Source organism: Apium graveolens, chromosome 3, assembly GCF_009905375.1.
Source record: "Apium graveolens cultivar Ventura chromosome 3, ASM990537v1, whole genome shotgun sequence".
In the NCBI taxonomy this organism is placed as follows: domain Eukaryota; kingdom Viridiplantae; phylum Streptophyta; class Magnoliopsida; order Apiales; family Apiaceae; genus Apium; species Apium graveolens.
The window spans coordinates 200,145,111-200,170,861 of NC_133649.1; positions in this window are offsets into that span (position 1 = coordinate 200,145,111).

The following is a 25,751-nucleotide window of genomic DNA, read 5'->3' on the forward strand; positions in this document are numbered from 1 at the left end:
TATAAGTGTATGTAAAGATCGTCAGAATCCAACTTCAAACACTTTGATTTTTCCCGAAAATCCACCAGATACCGAAAGAATTGAGTATAAGGTAACAGGATAAAATGGATTTAAATTCAAGGATTATAAGAGGGGATCATAAAAGGAATATAATGTATTGAAAAAGGTTAAGGAAACCCAAGTAATAAGATCCCGGGTATGATCCCTCAAACGATAAACGAAAATAAAAGTTAAGCGAACCGTATAACAGATCAGCGGTCATTAGCCAAGTAATTGGAAGCTAATCAAAGAGGTTAGTGAGGATGATGTCATCAAACCAATAAGAAGAGGACAAGTGTGGGAGGATGACATAACATGATGACCTAAGCATGACCAAAGAGAAGGGTGTTGTTGGTTGATTGTGAACCACACAAAATTCACCATGGTTAAAAGTAATAAATCAAAACAAAAGCAAGCAACCAAGCAAAACAAATCACAAAATCACAAAAACACAAAGTTGACTTCATTTTCTTCAAGAAAGCTCTCGACCTTTCTCTTTTTTTTCAAGAAGAAAAATCCAAAATCCAAGATCCAAGCCTTGTTAATTAGTGAGGTAATTATCTAATACTCCTTATGCATAGATATAGCTATCCTATAAGTTTGAGCTTCAAATTCATTCACAATCTCTTCCTAAAATTCATGGAAGAAGAGGGTGAATAGTGTTTTTCAAGAACTTAAATTTTTGTTCTTGAGTTTTTGTTTAGATTAAGCTTGGGTAAGGACTTTCAAGGGTGATTCCAAGCTAATTAGTTACTCCCACACACAAGGAAGGTATAATCTCTAAACCTAGCTTTGTTATTGAATGTTAAGAGCTTAATATGAGTATTATAGTTCATAAGAGGCTTGATTGTTGTGTATGTAGAGATTAGTTGGTTTTGTGATGTTTTTGGAGTTGTAAATCTTGGTTATTAGTTAAAGAACTTAAGAATAGTTTTAGTTCATGTTTGAGATTAATATAAATTGGAAACACTTGAGGTGTTGGGGCTGTTGTAGTGATGTATGGATGGATTTTGGTTGTATGGTTGAATTGTGGTTGGTTTGTGGTTGATTTGGAGTAGAATAAAAGCTGGTAATCGCGTAAACATAGCCGTCGTAATGTCTGATTTACTTTAAACTGTTTTTGTTCTTAACATCAGGACCCGAGAACTCACTGTTAGGATTTGACCATTGCCATGATTAGATAGATCTTGTTACGAGCTTCGTTTTGATATGTGGTTCGTTTGAATCCGATATATGGTTTAGGAGAAACGACCGTTTTAAGTAACGGCGTTTCGCGAACGAACCATTACCCCTCGCCTGACTTTGAAACATAGGTTAAAGACCTTAAAGGAGTAATTGGATTATGAATCATTTATGTAAAGTGTATTAGGCAGTTGGTAAGGCACTCACGAAAGAATCGCCTTAAAACCTGTTAGAAATATGTGTATTAGTTTGATGATAAGTTCAGCAAAACACTTAAGTAGAAATCTAGTGTTTGTAGCCTCAACGGATAAGACCATCTTGGCTATCCGTTGAAGGAGTAGCCTTACTTAGCAATAAGTTTGGTATTGTAGCACATCTCACTCTCTGGTTTCAAGCTGTAATTCTTAGATGTTGTTAGGAGATAATCAGTCATGTTGACTACTAATGGATGTACAAGTAGGAGGGCTAATTGTAAATATTTCATGCCTTGTAATTTTGTATAAGTGAAGAAGTGTCAACTGATATTGAAGACCTTCAACGGATAAGAAACTAAGCTTCAACGGATGTCTCTAATGCTTCAACGGATAAGTGCTTCAACGGATAAAGCTTCAACTGCTAGAGCATCAATGGATAAAGCCACCAACGGATGAAAGCTTCAACGGATGCACTGCTAGAGCATCAACAGATAAAGCCATCAACGGATGAAAGCTTCAACGGATGCTCAGTCTCATAGCAGTTGATAGTGACAGTTAACAAAGCTGATAGAGGCACATGGATTGACAGAGATGTGGTAGCCTATTTCAGGAACAGCAGAAAAAGCAGCCGTTTTTAGTCTGGTTCAAAATGGAAAGTCAACAGATAATTCCATATTACACTGGATAAAAATGGAACAAAAATAAGTGGAGAACTATTATCTTATTGTACTTTATCTTTGTCTTCACTTGTAAACTTGGTGTTATATAAACCAAGTAGTAGCTAGTAATTAAACATGAATTTTCCCTGAGCTGTTTAGAAATATCAAGAGAGAAAATCATCTAGTTTGTACTAGGAAGCAGCTGTGATTTAATTTTGAATCACAGATTTTCTGAAATAACACATCTCTGGTGGAACAACAAATCCACCAGAAAAGTTTTTAAGTTCTTTGTGTTCATTTCATTTGTGTTTAAATATATATCTGTCTGCATCAGCTCCAAGCAATATACACACATTTGATCACTCAAACACTTAGTCTTACAAATTGCTCAAAACTTGAAAAAGTTTTGAGATTTACATTCAACCCCCCCTTCTGTAAATCTCATTGTTAGTCCACTGGGAATAACAATTGGTATCAGAGTAAAATCTTAACATACAAAGAGTTTAAAGATCTATTCTGCTAACATCATGAGTAAGAAGGATATTGGTATAAAGATTCCAATCCTGGAAAGAGATAACTATCATCAATGGAAGGTGAAGATGCATTTACATCTTCTCTCTCAAGATGAAAGCTACATCAACTGCATTGAGAATGGTCCTCACATCCCACACAAGGTGGCCACAGCTGCTACTGCTACAGTTGCTGTTGGACAGTCTATTCCCAAGCCAAAGGCAGAATGGACTGTTGAAGATATTGAAGAGGTCCACAAGGACAAGAAAGCCATGAACATTTTGTTTAATGGCCTGGATCAAGATATGTTTGACAATGTCATCAATAGCCAAACTGCTAAGGAAATTTGGGATACTGTGCAGCTTATCTGTGAAGGCACGGAGCAAGTTAGAGAAAACAAAATGCAGCTTCTCATTCAACAATATGAATATTTCCACTTTGAAGAAGGAGAATCATTGAATGATACATTCAACAGATTTCAGAAACTATTGAATGGATTAAAGCTGTATGGGAGAGTGTACCAAGTCAAGGACTCCAATCTAAAATTTCTAAGGTCTCTACCAAAGGAATGGAAGCCTATGACTGTTTCTCTAAGAAATTCTCAAGATTATAAGGACTTCACACTTGAAAGATTATATGGAATTTTGAAGACTTATGAACTTGAGATGGAGCAAGATGAGCTGTTGGAAAAGCGAAAGAGAAAAGGAGGATCAGTTGCACTTGTAGCTGACAGTGAAAAAGTTGAAGCCAGAAATGAGGAAAAGACAATGCCAAGTCTCAAAATTGGCACAAGCAAATCAGAATCAAGCAAGGGTAAAGAGCAAGTTGCTGAGGATGAAGACAATTCCAGTCAGGATGAATCTGATGATATTGATGAACATCTGGCCTTTTTGTCCAGGAGGTTTGCAAAGATGAAGTTCAGGAAAAACACAAAGTTCACTAAGCCAAACAAAAACATGGTGGACAAATCAAAGTTCAAATGTTACAACTGTGGCATTAGTGGACACTTTGCAAGTGAGTGTAGGAAGCCAAATTCTGTGAAAAAGAAATTTGAGCAAGTTGATTACAAAAGGAAGTATTTTGATTTGCTTAAACAAAAGGAAAGAGCTTTTCTCACTCAAGATGATTGGGCAGCAGATGGGGTAAATGAAGATGATGATGTGGAATATGTCAACCTAGCCCTGATAGCTAATTCTGATGAAAATGAAACTAGTTCTTCAAGCAACCAAGTAATTACTACTGATCTCTCTCAGCTTTCTAAACATGAATGCAATGAAGCCATAAATGATATGTCCAATGAATTATATCATTTGTGTGTTTCTCTTAAATTACTAGCTAAAGAAAACACTAGGATCAAAGAAAATAATGTGTTTTTAAGTGATAGGAATGCTGTGTTAGAGAGTCAGGTAATTGAGCTTGAAAAGATTAAACTTAAATGCTTGGCTGTCGAGAGTGAACTAGAAGAAGCTGTTAAGAAAGTAAAAATTCTTTCTAAACAGTTAGAAAGTGAGCAAGAGGTTATCAAGGCCTGGAAAACATCTAGGGATGTTGGTGTTCAAATTGCCAAGGTTCAGGGAATTGAATCATTCTGTGAGGATGCCTGGAAGAAAAACAAAAAGAAGTTAGAATTAATTAATGGATTGTCAACGGATGTTGAATCAACGGATGATGAAAGTTATCCGTTGAAGGAAGAAAAGGAGCATCCGTTGAAGGCTCATCAATTAAAACAGGCAAGTTCTTTTAAAAATAAAAAGAATGATTCAACTCTCAAGAACTTTGTCAGAGAAGGAGCTAGCACATCCAGAGATGTCAGTAAGGTGAATATAAGACACATGACTTTAGATCAGTTGAAAGATAGGCTTAAGTTGGTTGAGGATAAGAAGGAAACTAAAAGAAAATCTAAAAGAAATGGGAAGGTAGGGATTAACCTTTGGAGATGACAGCAAAGGATTCACTATGGGATATGGCTTGATTTCAAAAGAAAATGTCATCATTGATGAAGTTGCATTGGTTGATGGTCTCAAACACAATTTATTGAGCATCAATCAACTATGTGACAGAGGGAATACTGTTTCCTTCAATTCTGAAGCCTGTATTGTCATAAGTAAAAAGGACAATAAAGTGGTTCTAACTGGAGTTAGAAAAGGAAATGTGTACTTAGCTGATTTCAACTCTACAGATGCAGAATCCATTACTTGTCTTCTCAGCAAAGCAAGTCCAGTTGAAAGTTGGCTATGGCATAATAAGCTGTCCCATTTGAATTTCAAGACAATGAATGATCTGGTCAAAAAGGACTTAGTTAGAGGAATGCCTCTAGTGGAATTCACAAGGGATGGACTGTGTGATGCTTGTCAGAAAGGAAAGCAAAAGAAAGTATCATTCAGTAAGAAGCTTGAATCTGCAATTGATGAACCACTGCAACTTCTACACATGGATCTTTTTGGACCAGTCAATGTATTGTCAATTTCAAGGAAAAGATATTGCCTAGTGATTGTAGATGATTTCTCAAAGTTTTCATGGGTTTATTTTCTTGGATCAAAGGATGAAGCTAGTGAAATCATCATCAATCATATCAAGCAAGTCAACAATCATCCTGATTTCAAAGTAAGGAATATTAGGAGTGACAATGGAACTGAGTTCAAGAATTCAACCATGAAGATGTTCTGTGGAGTAAATGGGATCATGCATGAGTTCTCAGCTCCAAGAACTCCACAACAAAATGGTGTGGTGGAAAGGAAGAACAGATCACTAATTGAAGCTGCAAGGACAATGCTTGAGGAGTCAAAGCTCCCAACTTATTTTTGGGCTGAGGCTGTTAACTGTGCATGTTACACTCAGAATATTTCTCTAATCAATCAAGCAAAATGCATGACTCCCTATCAATTATTCAAGAGAAGAAAACCAACTTTAAACTTTCTACATGTCTTTGGTTGCAAATGTTACATCTTAAGGAATCAATCTGATCACAAAGGAAAGTTTGATGCAAAGGCTGATGAAGGAATATTTGCTGGTTATTCTGCTGGAAAATCATATAGGGTCTACAATCTAAGAACCAACATTGTCATGGAATCTGTACATGTTGTGTTTGATGATAAAAAGATTGATGGACTAACAGATGAGGGACATCATGAAGGACTCAAATTTGACAATATTGAGATATATTGTGATGATAGTGAAGATGAGAATGATGAAGAAGACATCTCAAGAAGAAACCAGAGTCTGCCTTTGGATAATGTACAGAATGCTGCATCCGTTGAAAGTCAAAATTCAGCTTCCGTTGAAAGAAGCAATACAGCATCCATTGAAAGACAAAGTGTATCATCCGTTGAAGTTCATAACGAAGCATCCGTTGATCACAGTCTGTCAACGGATAATCACTTCACCTCATCAGTTGATAGAACTCCCATTTCCTTTCAAAGGATCAGAAACTCAGGGGGAGTTTCAACAAATCAACATCCTATCTCACATCATGACAATACTGAGGCAACCTCATTAAGGGCTAATCTACCACCTCAAAGGAAATGGACCAAGAATCACCCTTTTGAACTGATCATTGGTGATGCTACATCTAAAGTACAAACTAGAAGGGCTACTCAAGATGAATGTCTGTATAGTAGCTTTCTATCACAGGAGGAACCTAAGCGAGTGGAAGAAGCTCTTTTGGATCCAGATTGGATTTTAGCTATGCACGAGGAGCTAAACCAATTTGAGAGGAACAAAGTGTGGAAGCTGGTACCCAAGCCAAAGAACAAGAGTTCTATTGACACAAAATGGGTATTCAGAAACAAGATAGATGAAAATGGCATTGTCATAAGGAATAAAGCCAGATTGGTTGCCAAAGGCTATTCTCAACAAGAGGGAATAGATTTTGATGAAACATTTGCTCCAGTTGCAAGACTTGAAGCCATCAGAATCTTTCTAGCCTATGCAGCTAATGCCAATTTCAAAGTCTATCAGATGGATGTCAAGAGTGCATTTCTAAATGGGGAATTGGAGGAAGAAGTTTATGTAACCCAACCTCCTGGTTTTGAAGATCCAAATTTTCCAGATAATGTGTATTATTTGTTGAAAGCACTTTATGGACTAAAGCAAGCACCTAGAGCCTGGTATGAGACTTTATCAAAGTTCCTTCTAGATAATCACTTCACAAGAGGTACTGTTGACAAAACTCTCTTCTTTAGAAATGTTAATGGCTCTAAGATACTTGTACAAATTTATGTAGATGATATTATATTTGGATCTACAGATGATAAACTTTGTAAAAAGTTTGCTAAATTAATGCAAAGTAAATATGAAATGAGCATGATGGGAGAGCTAACTTACTTTCTTGGTTTACAAGTTAAACAAGTTAGTGGTGGAATTTTCATTAGTCAAACTAAATATATTTATGATCTTTTAAAGAAGTTTGACTTAATGGATTGTTCACCTGCAAAAACTCCCATGGCCACTGCCACCAAGCTTGAATTAAACAAGGCTGAAAAGTCTGTGGATATTACAAGTTATAGAGGCATGGTTGGCTCACTTTTATATTTAACTGCCAGTAGACCTGATATTATGTTTTCTACATGTCTCTGTGCTAGATTTCAAGCTGACCCTAAAGAATCTCACTTAGTGGCTATTAAAAGAATTTTCAGATATCTCAAAGGGACTCCAAATCTAGGAATTTGGTACCCTAGAGAGTCTGGTTTTGATCTAATTGGCTACTCAGATGCAGATTATGCAGGTTGCAAATTAGACAGGAAAAGCACAACAGGCACCTGTCAATTTCTAGGAAACAAGCTTGTATCATGGTTCAGCAAGAAGCAGAATTCTGTTTCCACATCAACAGCTGAAGCTAAATACATTGCAGCTGGTAGTTGCTGTGCACAAATACTGTGGATGAGGAATCAGTTATTTGACTATGGTATAACTGTTGACAAAATTCCAATATTTTGTGACAACACAAGTGCCATTGCCATTACTGAAAATCCAGTGCAACACTCAAGAACCAAGCACATTGATATCAAGTACCACTTCATTAGGGAACATGTGATGAAAGGTACAGTGGAACTTCATTTTGTTCCAAGTGAAAAGCAGATTACAGACATATTTACCAAGCCACTTGATGAATCAACATTCACAAGATTAGTAAGTGAGTTAGGTATGCTTAACTATTCATAATCTATGTTATCTATGTAATTTGTCTTGTAGCCAGAAATGAATTTGCTGCAAGAACAAAGTTGGCTTTAATCAAAACTTATCCTATCAACGGATATTCCCTATCCATTGAAAGCCAAAATTGTTCTATCAACAGATATTCATTATCCGTTGAAAGACAAATACATTTCTGGTAATTTTATCCTTCAACGGATAAAATAGTGTTGTTCATCAACGGATAACTATTTACCTTATCCGTTGATGTGTCACGTTAGTGAGTCACAGCCGTTGATTCTTTTACTCAACCGTTGATACAGATATACAGTGTTGTATGTATTTGTATTTACGGCAGTTTTCAGAATTTCTACAGTTTCATTTGTTCCTGAACGGCTTTCACTTACTTAAAAGTATCATTTAATTATTTTAATTTGTGTTTTAATTCAAGAAAGTATAAAAGCCCAATTGAATTCTTATTTTCACTTTACGTTTTCTTGCAATTATCATTCTCTTTCTCTCTCAATTCTCAAGTTCTTCTCTGCAACCTCTACTCACAACAATGGCACCAGTAGTCAAAATTATGTCTCAAACAGGATTTGTTTATGAAAAGAATAATTTCATAGTCTTGGTTGAAAAGAAGGAAGCCCATTCTGATTATCACAAGATGATGGACTTCATCAAGAACTGCAAACTGAGCTATGTAATGCTGGAAGCCCCAACCATCTACTGTGAAGTGATTGAGGAGATTTGGACAACTGCAGAGTTCAACTCCACTGATATGACTATTGCCTTCTCTCTCAAAGGTAAGGACTATTGCATTAATTGTGATGATTTACAGTCTTGCTTTAAGTTGCCTGAGAATAATGCCATGACACCACACACTGATAAAGATGTCTCTGCTATGCTAGATTCCATAGGCTATGCTTTTGATTCTACTAGTTTAGGTAGTATTAGAAGGAAAGGCCTTAGGAAAGAATGGAGTTTTCTTGGAGATGCCTTTATTAAGGTTTTCTCTGGGAAGATTAGCAATTTTGATGCTATCACTTCATCTCTTGTTAATATGCTCTATATGCTAGTTTCTGATAGGTACTTTAATTTTAGCAACTGTGTTATGCTAGAATTAGGTTTCAGATTAGGTAACAAAGCTAATAGACCACATAACATCTACTTTGCTAGATTCTTTATGTTATTGGCTAACCATGTTGCTGAAGGTTTGGTTATATCCAATGAGAATAATAAACTCAAATGCTGGGCACAAGAGAAAAGGGTCCTTGCAGACCTTTTGAGAATGAATCTCAACAGCCAGGTGCCATTGGTATACTTGCCAATCATGAATGCACCACAAGTAAGTGAGGTAAATGTTTCTATAACTCCTACTATTTCCAGCCCCAATGTTTCTTTGCCTTCTAGTGTGGCTATGGAACCTGTGTCATTGTCCAAACAGGCTCCTACGAAAGCCACCAAATCTAAAATCTCCAAAGTCAAGTCAAAGAAACCTACCTCTGTTGTTTCTCAAAAGACAACAGTTGTAACAACTACCATAAACCCTGAAGGGAGTGAACAGGGTGTGAGTGGTGAGGGGAGGGGTGAACATCAAAAAGCCCCCCAAGATAAGGTGGGAGAGGTGAGTGATACCCATTCCAGCCAAGCCACAGTCTCTCAAAAGACTGTAGTGGTTCAAAAGGAGTCCAGCACATCCCTAGTTGCATCCTCCCAAAAGGATGTAACTATTGAAAATAGTCCCCCCCCCCAGGGACACAGCACAAAAGAGGGAGGGACACTGAAGCTAAACATTCACCAATTCAAGCCTTTTCAAGGAAGAAGAAGGCCAAAACCCTAGTTTCCACACAAGGGACACACACAGCACATATACACCCACCAGTATCTATGCCTTCTTAAATTCAGCTTGATGTGATTCCAGCAAATGTGGAATCACAGCCCCATTCTCTCAATATAGACACACACCATTCCTCCAACTCTCCTACACCCTCTCTGGATGTGGATATGATATTCACATCAATTCCTGATTCTCCCTCATTAAAACTCAGGGAGGAGCCCCACTCAAAACCTGGTGATCATCATCTTTTAGATGATTTGTTGGATCATCAGCCAATTCTTTCAGATGTAGTTGCAGAATCTGTGTCACCTCACTTAAAATCAATCCACACAGATTCAACAATTATATCACTTTCTATCTCTACATCATTTCCTTCTTCAACGGATATCTCTCATCCGTTGACAAGTGGTTGTTCTTCAACGGATAAGCTTAACAGCAGTTATCCGTTGATACCATCAGTTTCCACTTCAACGGATACTCCCTATCCGTTGATGGCCTCTACACACTTAACATAAACAACTCCAACTGTAGAGGACATGGCAACTGTACAATCACTTTTAGGCTTGAGGGAAGGGAGTGATTTTTTGAGTGAGAGGCTGGGTTGCTCCCAGGCAAAAGGAGAGGATGAGAGTCACCAAATGCATCCTATTTCTTCCAGCATGGCAAAAGTAAGTGAGAGGAGTGCCACCTTAGAAGGTGAAGGTGAGGGTGTGAGGGTGTGTGTGAGCCAGGGGGAGCCCCTGATGTAAGAAAAGAGAGAAATTGAGAGAAAGGCAGGTACAGAAGCTATAAGGGTGGATCCGTCCATTGCTAGTGAGTTCATGAAAGTGGATGATGCAGATAAGGGAAGACAATTTCAGCAACACTACAAAGCTGTCATTGATAATATTTCCTTGGATGCTGACACTTTTACTCACCCTGTTTCAGCCTATCAATTATTGGCTGCACAGGGCAATGTGGAGGCAGAACAGACACTACACATTGTACACACTTCAGAATCTCTTCTCAGAGACAAAGCTACTGTCAACAGGCTGCCTTCTCAAGCTGGTGAGCCATCTGAAGAATTTGGAGTAAATTCTAATGATGATGACTCTAATTCTTTGAATGAGAGCATGAACTTAGGGGGAGTAGCAGGCCCAAGTTCTGTTCCTAATCTTCCTGCATGGCCATGGGCAAAACCATCAACATCAGGAGAGTTTGGTGTCACTTTGGTCAAACAAGTCATGACAATTCAGCAGGCCATTCAGGAGACTCAGGATGCTGGCACCAAGGCAATTCTTCAAGCTCATCTGGAATCTCTGCATCTCTTGCAGTTGCAGCATTACCAGCACAATCTAAGTGTGGATGAGCTCAAGCTGGACATTGCTGATCTGAAATCCTACAATGCTGAGAAATTGGATTCAGTTATACCCTATGGTACTATGCAAGATTTGTTGGGGAGACTAAGGAAGGCCTCTGATGCTGACAAGAGGTTGGCCAGATTGGAAGATAGGGTTCAAATAATTGAAGACTCTATGGTTACCATTCTTCAGAATCAACAAACTCAAATAAATCTCCTCATGCAGCTGGCACAAGCACAAGGCTTGACCCCTACCCTTGATGATAACAAAAAGGGGGAGAATAAAGGGGAAGGGGAAGAAGAGCCATCTACAACAGTTCAGATTTCTTAAGTGCTAGTTCCTGTCATCACAACTTCTCCACCAATTCAAGTCAAAGGAAAGCTAGATGGAATTGATCTAATCCAGATAGCAGCAGCTGAATTGCAAGTCAAAGAGCAAAGGAAGAAGATTGATGAAAAGATGCAACTAATATTTGGTTGTACAACTTCTCAATCACAATCTGTGAAGCATAACACAAAAGTGGAATCAATTATTATGGAACTCAAGCCAGTAGGGAGGCATAAGGATGGAGAAACTTCTTCCAAAGATCTGCAGCCTATGGTTCTCAAGCCCAACAACAAATCCAATAAGGACTCTACAAAGAATCCTCTAAAAGAGGTGGATTTTCCTCTTCCAAAAGCAGATGAGGACAAGCTTTTAGGAAGAAGTATTGCATATCTCAAAGAGACCATGGATGAGGCTGTAAGGAGAAACATGGCTATTATTTTCAGAGAGGGAAAGAGCATATGTGTGATGCAAGGACATCCCAAATTCTCAATAGCCAAGAAAGGAAGAAACTAAAAGGTTGAAGGAAGAAGCCAAACAGCTAAAGGCTGACAAAAGAGCACAAGCAAAGCTTGAAAAACAGCTAGAGTCAAGTTAGGCTGAAGATCAGAAAGTAATTGAAGACAAAGGTGAAGATGAAGCTATGGGGGACATGGTTGGTACTGAGATGGAGGAAAGAAGTAAGGAAGAATGGCAGAAAGGGAAAAAAAAGAAGGTCAATGCAAAGAAAAAGAAGGTAGATAAGACTGAAGAAACCCAATCAATATCCAAACCACTACCCTCTATTCCTGAACCCATTGTACCTGACCCCTTCATGAACATTCATGGTGAAACAATCATTCCCAAGGAGGAATTAATTGATTGGGACACCATCAAATGGCCCACCTTCCTAACCTCTTCTCCATCATCAAAGAAGCAGAAAAGAAGAATCAAATCAACACCCTCTAAAGCCTCAATCAAATTCACACAGAAGCCTAAGTCCAAACCTCAAAACTCTACAGATGATTATGTTCACATCTGTGACATAAAAGAATTTTCAGACATTGAACTCTATCTGGATGAGCTGGAGGATGTAAGGGGAATAGCTGCCTACAGACAGCTACCGGAAAGACTAGTGTTCAAATACAAAGGAGCTGGGGAAAGAACATGGCCTCTTCACAGAATTCTGAATGAAGGCTACACTACCTTGATTAGAGTCTACTCAGCCATACATAAGGATTCTGGCTTTACCAGAACTGCCAGGACTGAGATTCTCAACAAGATTGCCAACATAAGGAAAACTTGGAGGGAGCCCAATGCTTTGCCTAGAACTTTACTCATTCCAGAGAGAGGTATTACAATTCACAAATCACCTCATTGGTTGATGGAGTTCAGAGACAACAAAGGAGTCAGAAGATTTTTCAGAATTGAAGATCAGCTAAAGATTGCCAGTAATGAAACTCTCAAGGAAATGCAATCTAAGTTAGATATCAATGAAGAAGATGAAGCTGAATTCTACAGACAACTTCAACTTCAAATGGAGGAGAATGACAGGAGGCTAGGAAAGAAAACCAGGGATCAAAGGAAAAGAAAGTAATTTGCTCAAGCTAAAGGAGCACCCTTGGAAACAATGTATTTCTTCAATTTCATCTCAGCATATACACTTTTGCAGCACTTTTGAATTTCTGCTTAGTTACAGTTTATATATTTGTTAAGTGTTTTGTTATCATCAAACTAAACCCAAATTTATGCCTACAGTTCTAGTAGACATAAATAGGGGGAGATTGTTAGGAATATGTGTATTAGTTTGATGATAAGTTCAGCAAAACACTTAAGTAGAAATCTAGTGTTTGTAGCCTCAACAGATAAGACCATCTTGGCTATCCGTTGAAGGAGTAGCCTTACTTAGCAATAAGTTTGGTATTGTAGCACATCTCACTCTCTGGTTTCAAGCTGTAATTCTTAGATGTTGTTAGGAGATAATCAGTCATGTTGACTACTAATGGATGTACAAGTAGGAGGGCTAATTGTAAATATTTCATGCCTTGTAATTTTGTATAAGTGAAGAAGTGTCAACTGATATTGAAGACCTTCAACGGATAAGAAACTAAGCTTCAACGGATGTCTCTAACGCTTCAACGGATAAGTGCTTCAACGGATAAAGCTTCAACTGCTAGAGCATCAACGGATAAAGCCATCAACGGATGAAAGCTTCAACGGATGCTCAGTCTCATAGCAGTTGATAGTGACAGTTAACAAAGCTGACAGAGGCACATGGATTGACAGAGATGTGGTAGCCTATTTCAGGAACAGCAGAAAAAGCAGCCATTTTTAGTCTGGTTCAAAATGGAAAGTCAACAGATAATTCCATATTACACTAGATAAAAATGGAATAGAAATAAGTGGAGAACTATTGTCTTATTGTACTTTATCTTTGTCTTCACTTGTAAACTTGGTGTTATATAAACCAAGTAGTAGCTAGTAATTAAACATGAATTTTCCCTGAGCTGTTTAGAAATATCAAGAGAGAAAATCATCTAGTTTGTACTAGGAAGCAGCTGTGATTTAATTTTGAATCACAGATTTTCTGAAATAACACATCTCTGGTGGAACAACAAATACACAAGAAAAGTTTTTAAGTTCTTTGTGTTCATTTCAATTGTGTTTAAATATATATCTGTCTGCATCAGCTCCAAACAATTCACACACATTTGATCACTCAAACACTTAGTCTTACAAATTGCTCAAAACTTGAAAAAGTTTTGAGATTTACATTCAACCCCCCCTTCTGTAAATCTCATTGTTAGTCCACTGGGAATAACAAAACCCTTAATGGTTAATTTATTAAAAATGGTGGAGCCGAGGGTACTCGAGCGACTTAAGTGAATCGTTAAGCGCAAAAGCGAATGTTAGGGTCTAATTGGTTAAAGTATAGATTCATAAGCGACTGGTTTAATTCCAACTTATATGTTGTTTATAGGTTACCAGACTCGTCCCAAGCCATTTATCACCCCCAGTCGCTCAGGCAAGTTTTCTATCCGTTATTCTGTTGTTGTGATGTATACATATGTATATGTATTATCTTGCGATATATTGGAGCATGTGATATGGTATATATGCATGTCTGTTTCGTAATCCTGATATATATTGTTGATTCAATTGCTTATAAGTTGCATAATACCTATGCTAGAGATAAGCAGTAGTTGCGTATAACCTTAGTATAGGGGACCCAAAGGTGAACATTTTTTCTAAAACCGGGAGTCGATGTTCCCGAGTATATTATATATAGTTATATATATATAGATATAGTTTTCAAAACTATTATTCGAATAAGGTTTATTCGATAACTTTATTTTATTAATGAATATTATTTTGAATATTCATTCGAGGACTTATGACTTCGATTATTTACTAAATAATATTCTTTATTTTATTAAAGAATAATGTGTCGATAATCAAACTTACTTTTGATTATTCAAATAAAGATATTACTTTCGTATAAGTATATCTTTGGTTAATTAATATTCATTTCAAGTATGAGTTTTACAACTTCTACTTCAATTATTTTTTATAAAGATTATTATTTATGGGAATATTATTTAAATAATAATATTCAGATATTTTCTAATATATTGGGACTGATTTATTTTATTAAATCAGCATCACTCCAAACATTCTTAAAAATGTTTTCGAGTCTTGGTGGAGCCATATCAACAAGTTTCTACTTGGGGAAAGTGGTGACGAGCTTTACATTTCAGAGTCATGGATTTCATCTGAACTAGGAGCGGCGTAAGTGGTCGGGTGGCGCCGGCCCAGCCATATTATATTGGCCCAAATGGCCCGGAAGTTCCGCTAAGATGGTCCATTCCTTAGGAGTCCAGTGTTCGGTTGACAAGTAAATTCGACAGGTTCTCCTCTACATGTAGAAAATGGTGGGGTTGCACTACTGCGACTGATCATCGTAAGTGGTCTTCCTGGTGCGACAAACTCCCGTAATGAGTTCATCATCCCGTTGGATATTTCTGCAACACTACGCGGAGCATATCGATTGAAAGGCTACGAATGGGTGATTGTCGAAGCATTGACAAGGGTCAAACAGTTATAATGGTGTTTCCATTGAATGAAGTATCTCATAACTTCATTTCCTTTAAAATTAATTCAAAGATTGAATCTATTCAAGTCTTAACTTGTGGTCTCATCTATGGGACGAACTTTTGAAACTTATTATACTTTGAACAGTGGTAGTTCAAGTAGATTTCTAAAAATGGTATAAGTATAGTGAAGTAATTGGTAAATTCATCTTCCTTTAACCTTATATCCAGTAAGTAATTACCTTACACTTGATAAAGGATTCTAGTAAGTTATCCATTTAGTACCTGCATTATTGTTTACACTATATATTATCTTGTGAGCTGTAATGCTCACTCTTGCTTCATTTCTTCATCACACAACAACAGTTAGGAAAGATGGCCAGACTCAAGCAGACCCAGCGCAAGCGCGTGGGAAGCATCCCATGTCTTCCCGTTGATGTTTTAGCTGCTATAGCTGCAGAGGTAGATCTATTGGTAGATCAGGCATTCTACTTTTGGGAACCAAATATTGTATAATTATAACTTGTGGCAGATAATGGCAATTAACTGTAAACTTATCAAGTAATCATTTTGAGTTGTAATAACTTTTAAATTGTGGATTCAAGGACTTGTACTTATTTCAATTTCATTTCTGAGACTATAACGGGTTGTGGTGTGTGTTAGTGTGGGGTCACAGCATGAGGTTATTTATTATTAATTAAGTGATATTGTGGAAAGAAAGACCGTGACGACCCGGATCCCCGACCCCGGATCTGGGGGTGTTACAGAAATGGTATCAGAGCTAAGCGTTATAAACCTCAGAGATGATGCGACGATATAATAATCATCTCACTAAGATAATAAGAACTCTTTCCAAGTTCATAGTCGGACTACTTAAAGTAGTACTGACAGTTAAAACCCTTATGGGAACCCTTATAAGTATCATGATAGTAACTTAGCTCGTTTAATGTGTAGGCACATGAGATAGAGGACCCTGAGATGTTTGAGCGTGAGCATGATGAGGCACTGCTAGATGCCGAGGATCAGGAGGAGCCTGAGATGGAGGAGGATGTGGAGGACCCCTCAGAGGAGTCAGAGACAGAGGTTATTGCTATTTCAGATGAGGAGGACCCGGATGAGGTCCCAGTAGCTGAGGAGCATGTCGGAGCTATAGTGGAGTATACTGGTACCCATTTACCCTCACTCCCGGTGGTCAGAGCTCCTACCCCTCCACCACTATCTTGGAGCCCCTATGATGACAACTCAGAGACCCATACTCCCGAGCCTAAGCAGACCGAGGAGGCACCCCCAGCGGCTCCAGATTCACCACCTCTCGACCCTGCCCATAGGCAGTCTTTGTTAGCTCACGGCTATGTTCAGGATGTATTGAGGACCCGAATGGCTGTTGCTGAGGCCCGACTGGATGGGGTCAGGAGGGAGTTGGATGCGGAGAGGGCGGGTAGGCGTGCCCGAGCTTATGAGACTAGGGCTACTATACCCCGATCCTTGAGGAGGGAGCTGACGGGGATAGAGCTCACGTCCCGAGCGAGACTCCGATCGCTCCAGGGGGACAGGCATGGTAGGATCTCCAGGCGGCAGGCCGACTATATCTTCCGTCGTGCGATGGAAAGGGTATGGGAGCTGACCCGCTCTGGTGTGTGATTTAGGACCGACGATGGGATAGTCTATTTGTCTAGTTAGTCGAGGCCATAGTAAGAGCCATTTTTCCGGGATAGTTGACTTGTATATAGCATCCCTTTTTCTGACTAGACAGATAGACTCTTGTGTATCACTTTTGGGCAGATGGCTGTAGCACTGTTGTACTTTTGACCAGATCAAACTATGTATTTCTCGCATTATGTATATATTTGTTTCCTTTCAGTTCAGTTCCTTAGTGACGAGATCACTATTTTTATTACTGCACTTCTTATTAGAACTGTCATAAAATAATAGAATTGCGAGATACATTCTCCCCATTATAGAACTGTGCAAGGAACAATTTTGTGTATGATTGTGACCTAACATTGAATTTCCCAAAAAAAAAATTATCAGTATCATGCCGCCAAGAAAGATTGGAACTAGGGCGAACCCTGGATCTGAGGACCAGGGAAGCCATAACCAGGACGATAGGAACCAAGAACACAGTGAAGAGGAAGATGAGGATAATGTTGAATAGGATGACTCCCTGTATGAAGAGGAGGAGGAAACATATGATGTTGAGGGATTTGAGATAGAGGCTGAAGAAGGAGAAACTGAGGTTGAGCAACCAGTATCAAACCTAGGCATGGATCCCATGGGACAGTTCATGCAACTACTAAGGCAGAACTTGGAACATCAACCCAACCCACCCCCTCAAGGAAATAACAATGTTGTGGCAAACTTCTTCAGGGCTTTCAAGTCCCTTAAGCCCCCTGAGTTCCACGGATCAGCCGACCCAGTTAAAGCAAGGGCATGGTTAAAGGAAATGGAGAAATTCTTTGAGATTCTGAGTACCGATGAGGCACAGAAGACTGTATTTGCTACCTACCTTCTGAAAGAAGAGGCTAACTACTGGTGGGAGGCCAAGACAAACATGGAAATAGATGCTATTATAACCTGGGAGAGATTCAGTCAGTTATTTCTGGGAAAATATTTCCCGAGGTTTATGGAAAACCAGATGGAGCTCAAGTTCTTGGAGCTAAAGTAGAATAACTTATCTGTAGCAGAGTACGAAGCGAAATTTACTGAGTTATCAAGGTTTGTGTCGGAGTTTGTGAGTACCGAGGAAAAGAAAGCTAGGAGGTTTCAGCACGGACTGAAACCGTGGATTCAGAATAGGGTGGCAATCCTTGAGCTTACTGATTATGCCACTCTGGTGCAAAAGGCAACAATTGTAGAAGCCGGAAGTGAACAGATGCAGAAGGAAAGAGAGAAGAAGGGAATAAAGAGGAAAAATATGAGCATGGGTGGAGGTTCCGCAGGAAGGAGCTTCCCAAATAGATTTAATCGAGGAGCAGTGTCCCTACTGGGAAAGAACACTGGGTTTAAGCGGCCAATAAGTGTGAATGTGAGCCAGAGCGGCCAGAAGTCAAGAATGTCCTATTCCAACCAGTCTCGACCCCCATTTCCATCCTGTAACACTTGTGGAAGGATGCATTCTGCGGAGTGTAAGGAAAAGCCAGTAACCTGCTTTAAGTGTGGACAAGTGGGCCACTATTCCCATAAATGCCCTTCGTCAGCCCCTGCCGTCATTCCAACCACCACTTGTCATCAGTGTGGATGCCCGGGTCATTGGAAGAGGGAATGCCCAATGAACAAACCAGCAGTTTCAGGAGCAAGCAGAGCTGCTTCTAATAAGCCACCGACTGCGAGGACTTTCAACATGACAGTCCAGGATGCTATGAAAGACTCAGATGTGATAGCAGGTACCCTTTCTCTAAATTCAGTCAGTGCAAACGTTTTATTTGATTCGAGAGCAACTAAATCTTTTATATCAAAGGACTTTGCGCGTAAATTAAGACTTAAGGCTGAACCCTTGATAGAACCCTTACAAGTAGAAATAGCCAATCATGAAGTTATTCCTGTTAACCAGATTCACCCCTCCTGTGAGTTAGGCATAGGGGAACAATCTTTTAGTGTTGATCTGATTCCTTTCAAATTAGGGGAGTTTGATGTAATTTTGGGAATGGACTGGCTATCTAGCAATGATGCTCAGATAGACTGTAAGCGGAAGAAAGTTAAGTTGAATATCCCAGGAAAGAAAGAAGTCATATTTAGAGGAAAGAGGCAGACGCAGAAATTTTTGACTATGGCCCAGGCCAAAAGGATGCTACGAAAAGGAAATGAGGCTTACCTAGCCTATGTGGTGGACATGCAGAAGGAGGTGCCCAACTTACAAGATATTCCGGTAGTCAATGAATTTGAAGATGTATTCCCACAAGACCTTCCGGGATTACCACCCGACAGAGTGATTGAATTTGCTATTGAGTTGGCCCCAGGGATGGCGCCAGTTTTAAAAGCACCTTACCGGTTAGCCCCATTAGAAATGAAGGAATTAGCTACCCAATTACAGGAACTTTTGGATAAGGGTATGATAAGACCCAGTGTGTCTCCGTGGGGAGCACCACTGTTATTTGTTAAGAAGAAAGATGGGAGCATGAGGTTGTGTATCGACTATCGAGAGTTGAACAAGCTAACCATAAAGAACGGGTACTCGTTACCTAGAATAGACGATCTGTTCGACCAGCTAAAGGATGCTGTTTATTTTTCCAAGATTGACCTGAGAACTGGATATCACCAGCTAAAGATTAAACCCGAAGATATTCCCAAGAACGCATTTCGTACCAGGTATGGGCACTATGAGTTCTTGGTAATATCCTTTAGATTAACCAACGCCCCAGCAGCTTTCATGGATTTAATGAACAGAGTATTTAAGAAGTACTTGGACAAGAGTGTGATAGTTTTTATCGATGATATTTTAATCTACTCAAGGACTGGTAGAACTTGCAGAGCATTTGAGGATAGCTCTAGGAATACTTAGAGAGGAACAGTTATATGCCAAATTCTCGAAGTGTGAATTCTGGCGGAATGAAGTACAGTTTTTAGGACATGTGATCAATAAAGAAGGAGTATTGGTCGACCCCTCCAAGATAGAGGCGGTCTCAAATTGGGAAAGGCCAACTACACTCACAGAGGTAAGAAGTTTTGTAGGATTGGCCGGCTACTATCGTAGATTTGTACAGGACTTTACGAAGATCGCAACCCCTTTGACACGACTTACTCATAAGACAGAGAAGTTTGAATGGACGGAAAAATGCGAGAACAGTTTTCGGGAATTAAAGAAAAGGTTGGTAACGGCCCCGGTGTTGGCATTGCCGGACGTAAAAGGAGATTTTGTGATATATAGTGACACGTCGCACAAAAGATTAGGGTGTGTGCTTATGCAGCACGGTAAGGTGATTGCGTATGCGTCAAGACAATTGAAGGAATACGAGATTAGATATCCTACTAATGACCTTGAGCTCGCGGCAATAGTTTTTGCCTTAAAAATTTGGAGGCACTACTTGTATGGAGGGAAGTGCGAGATTTTCACAGACCATCAGAGCCTCAAGTACATATTTACGCAGAAAGAGCTCAACATGCGCCAGAGGAGATGGTTAGAGCTAATCAAGGACTATGATTGTGAGATTCTCTATCATCCGGGGAAAGTCAATGTGGTGGCTGATGCCCTTAGTAGAAAGGACAGACTTAGAATGATAATGACTTCAGAAGAATTGATAAAGGATTTCGAGAGAATGGAAATAGAAGTAAAGGTAACCAGAACCGGAACTGAAAAACTGTTTGAGATCTCGATGCAGCCAGAGTTATTGGAAAAGATCAGATTGTGCCAAGAGAAAGTAATGAATGAAGGCAGAGAGTCAATGACTAGAGAAGAGATCCATACTGAGAAAGATAATAAAGGGATAATGAGGTACTCCTACCGGATTTGGGTTCCAAACGTTCAAGAGCTTAAAGACGAGATTTTGGATGAAAGCCATAGTTCAAGGTATTCAATTCACCCGGGAAGCACCAAGATGTATAGGGATTTGAAGGAGTATTACTGGTGGCCCAACATGAAAAGGGACGTAGCAGAATGGGTAAGCAAATGCTTGACTTGCCAAAGAGTAAAGGCAGAGCACCAAAGACCCAGTGGACTTTTACGACCCCTGGAGATTCCCGAATGGAAATGGGAACAGATAGCCATGGATTTTGTTGTCGGTTTACCAAGGACGAAAGCCAACCATGATGCCATATGGGTGATTATAGACCGACTGACAAAGTCATCCCATTTCATTCCTATCAATGAGAGATACACAGTCGATAGACTGGTGGACATTTACCTTAAGGAAATAGTGACGCGACATGGAGTCCCAGTGTCCATTGTCTCAGACTGAGACCCCAGGTTCAACTCCAGATTTTGGAGGAGCTTTCAAGAATATGCGGGGACCAAGTTAAATATGAGTACCGCTTACCATCCCCAGACGGATGGGCAGAGTGAAAGGACCATCCAGACACTAGAGGATATGTTGAGAGTCTGTGCAATAGACTTTAAAGGAATTTGGGATGATCACTTGCCGTTGATCGAGTTTTCTTATAACAATAGCTTTCATGCTAGCATCGGAATGCCGCCTTATGAGGCCCTGTACGGAAGAAGGTGTCGATCTCCCTTATACTGGGATGAAGTAGGAGAGCGGAAGATGCTCAGACCCGAAGTGGTCCAAAGGACCAAAGACATAGTGGATCTTATCAGAGGACGGCTGGTAGCAGCCCAAGACAGACAGAAGAAATATGCAGACCTAGCCCGAAAGGACAAGGAGTATGAAGTAGGGGACTTAGTACTACTAAAAGTATCCCCTTGGAAGGGGTTAATGAGGTTCGGAAAGAAAGGGAAACTAAGCCCAAGATACATTGGACCTTTTGAGATACTAAGACGAATTGGGAAGTTGGCTTACAGCTAGCCTTACCCCCGAACCTACAACAAGTTCATAATGTGTTCCATGTGTCAATGCTAAGGAAGTATCATCGGGATGCCAGGCACATAGTGGAGTACGAGCAGGTGGATATGCAACCAGATCTGACTTACGTGGAAAGACCAGTAAAGATTATAGATAAGAAGGAGCAGGTGCTTCGGAACAAAGTAATCAATCCATTCAGAGTGCTATGGCAGAATCACAATGTGGAAGAATTGACTTGGGAACTAGAGAGCGCAATGCTAGAAAAGTACCCCCATTTGTTTTCTATTTGATTCCGGGACGGAATCCTTTTAAGGAAGGGAGACTGTAATAACCCCAAAATTTTGAACTTTTTGTAACCCTTATGAATAGTGTTTTTGCTGATATTGCTGAATAAGAAAACTTTTCATGCCACACTATGTAGGGGTTCTTTTATTGTTATTATGAGATCTTATTAGCACTCTATATGATATATAAGTGTATGTAAAGATCATCAGAATCCAAATTCAAACACTTTGATTATTCCCGAAAATCCACCAGATACCGAAAGAATTGAGTATAAGGTAACATGATAAAAAGGATTTAAATTCAAGGATTATAAGAGGGGATCATAAAAGGAATATAATATATTGAGAAAGGTTAAGGAAACCCAAGTAATAAGATCCCGGGTATGATCCCTCAAACGATAAACGAAAACGAAAGTTAAGAGAACCGTATAACAGATCAGCGGTCATTAGCCAAGTAATTAGAAGCTAATCAAAGAGGTTAGTAAGGATGATGTCATCAAACCAATAAGAAGAGGACAAGTGTGGGAGGATGACATAACATGATGACCTAAGCATGACCAAAGAGAAGGGTGTTGTTGGTTGATTGTGAACCACACAAAATTCACCATGGTCAAAAGTAATAAATTAAAACAAAAGCAAGCAACCAATCAAAACAAATTTCAAAATCACAAAAACACAAAGTTGACTTCATTTTCTTCAAGAAAGCTCTCGGCCTTTCTCTTTTTTCAAGAAGAAAAATCCAAAATCCAAGATCCAAGCCTTGTTAATTAGTGAGGTAATTATCTAATACTCCTTATGCATAGATATAGCTATCCTATAAGTTTGAGCTTCAAATTCATTCATAATCTCTTCCTAAAATTCATGGAAGAAGAGGGTGAATAGTGTTTTTCAAGAACTTAAATTTTTGTTCTTGAGTTTTTGTTTAGATTAAGCTTGGGTAAGGACTTTCAAGGGTGATTCCAAGCTAATTAGTTACTCCCACTCACAAGGAAGGTATAATCTCTTAACCTAGCTTTGTTATTGAATGTTAAGAGCTTAATATGAGTATTATAGTTCATAAGAGGCTTGGTTGTTGTGTATGTAGAGATTAGTTGGTTTTGTGATGTTTTTAGAGTTGTAAATCTTGGTTATTAGTTAAAGAACTTAAGAATAGTTTTAGTTCATGTTTGAGATTAATATAAATTAGAAAAACTTGAGGTGTTGGGGCTGTTATAGTGATGTATGGATGGATTTTGGTTGTATGGTTGAATTGTGGTTGGTTTGTGGTTGAATTGGTGTAGAATAAAAATTGGTAATCGCGTAAACATAGCCGTCGTAATGTCTGATTTACTTTAGACTGTTTTTGTTCTTAACATCAGGACCCGAGAACTCACTATTAGATTTTGACCATTGCCATGATTAGATAGTTCATGTTACGAGCTTCGTTTTAATATGTGGTTCATTTGAATCCGATATACGGTTTAGGAGAAACGACCGTTTTAAGTAACGGCGTTTCGCGAATAAACCATTACCCCTCGCCTTACTTTGAAACATAGGTTAAAGACCTTAAAGGACTAATTGGAGTATGAATCATTTATGTAAAGTGTATTAGGCAGTTGGTAAGGCACTCGCGAAAGAATTTCCTTAAAAACCCTTAATGGTTAATTTATTAAAAATGGTGGAGCCGAGGGCACTCGAGCGACTTAAGTGAATCATTAAGCGCAAAAGCGAACGTTAGGGTCTAATTGGTTAAAGTATAGATTCATAAGCGACTGGTTTAATTCCAACTTATATGTTGTTTATAGGTTACCAGACTCGTCCCAAGCCATTTATCACCCCCAATCGCTCAGGCAAGTTTTCTATCCGTTATTTTGTTGTTGTGATGTATACATATGTATATGCATTATCTTGCGATATATTGGAGCATGTGATATGGTATATATGCATATCTGTTTCGTAATCTTGATAGTATTGTTGATTCAATTGCTTATAAGTTGCATAATACCTATGCTAGAGATAAGCAGTAGTTGCGTATAACCTTAGTATAGGGGACCCAAAGGTGAACATTTTTCTAAAACCGGGAGTCGATGTTTCTGAGTATATTATATTTATATATATATATAGATATAGTTTTCAAAACTATTATTCGAATAAGGTTTATTCGATAACTTTATTTTATTAATGAATATTATTTTGAATATTCATTCGAGGACTTATGACTTCGATTATTTACTAAATAATATTCTTTATTTTATTAAAGAATAATGTGTCGATAATCAAACTTACTTTTGATTATTCAAATAAAGATATTACTTTCGTATAAGTATATCTTTGGTTATTTAATATTCATTTAAAGTATAAGTTTTACAACTTCTACTTCAATTATTTTTTATAAAGATTATTCTTTTTGGGAATATTATTTAAATAATAATATTAAGATATTTTCTAATATATTGGGACTGATTTATTTTATTAAATCAGCATCACTCCAAACATTCTTAAAAATGTTTTCGAGCCTTCAAAAGATTTTAAAGGTTAGGGCGGATCCCAAAACTCATTTTTATATTTAAGATCCTCCTTTCGAAGGGGAGTTAAATACTCGCTCAAAACCTGAGGGATCCGGCTTTGTGGTGTATTTTATATTCGCAACAAGGTTGCTATTCTGATAAAAGAGTTTTTGATTACTTACCCAACACTCGGGAAGTAAAATTCTCGGAACAAGTTAATCCATTAACAGGCATCGCCTGGGAAATATCAGTGAGTTTTCCTTTCCAACTAGATACGACTTCTTGGTGGAGCCATATCAACAAGTTTCTACTTGGGGAAAGTGGGGACGAGCTTTACGTTTCGGAGTCATGGATTTCATCTGAACTAGGAGCGGCGTAAGTGGTCGAGTGGCGCCGGCCCAGCCTTATTATATTGGCCCAAATGGCCCGGAAGTTCCCCTAAGACGGACCATTCCTTAGGAGTCCAGTGTTCGGTTGACAAGTAAATCCGACAGGTTCTCCTCTACATGTAGAAAATGGTGGGGTTGCACTACTGCGACTGATCATCGTAAGTGGTCTTCCTGGGGCGACAAACTCCCGTAATGAGTTTATCATCCCGCTGGATATTTCTGCAACACTACCCGGAGCATTTCGATTGAAAGGCTACGAATGGGTGATTGCCGAAGCATTGACAAGGATCAAACAGTTATAATGGTGTTTCCATTAAATGAAGTATCTCATAACTTCATTTCCTTTAAACATTAATTCAAATATTGAATCTATTCAAGTCTTAACTTGTGGTCTCATCTATGGGACGAACTTTTGAAACTTATTATACTTTAAACAGTGGTAGTTCAAGTAGATTTCTAAAAATGGTATAAGTATAGTGAAGTAATTGGTAAATTCATCTTCCTTTAAGCTTATATCCAGTAAGTAATTACCTTACAGTTGATAAAGGATTCTAGTAAGTTATCCATTTAGATACTTGCATTATTGTTTACACTATATATTATCTTACGAGCTGTAATGCTCACTCTTGCTTCATTTCTTCATCACACAACAACAGTTAGGAAAGATGGCCAGACTCAAGCAGACCCAGCGCAAGCGCGTGGGAAGCATCCCGCGTCGTCCCGTTGATGTTGTAGCTGCTATAGCTGCAAAGGTAGATCTATTGGTAGATCAGGCATTCTACTTTTGGGAACCAAATATTGTATAATTATAACTTGTGGCAGATAATGGCAATTAACTGTAAACTTATCAAG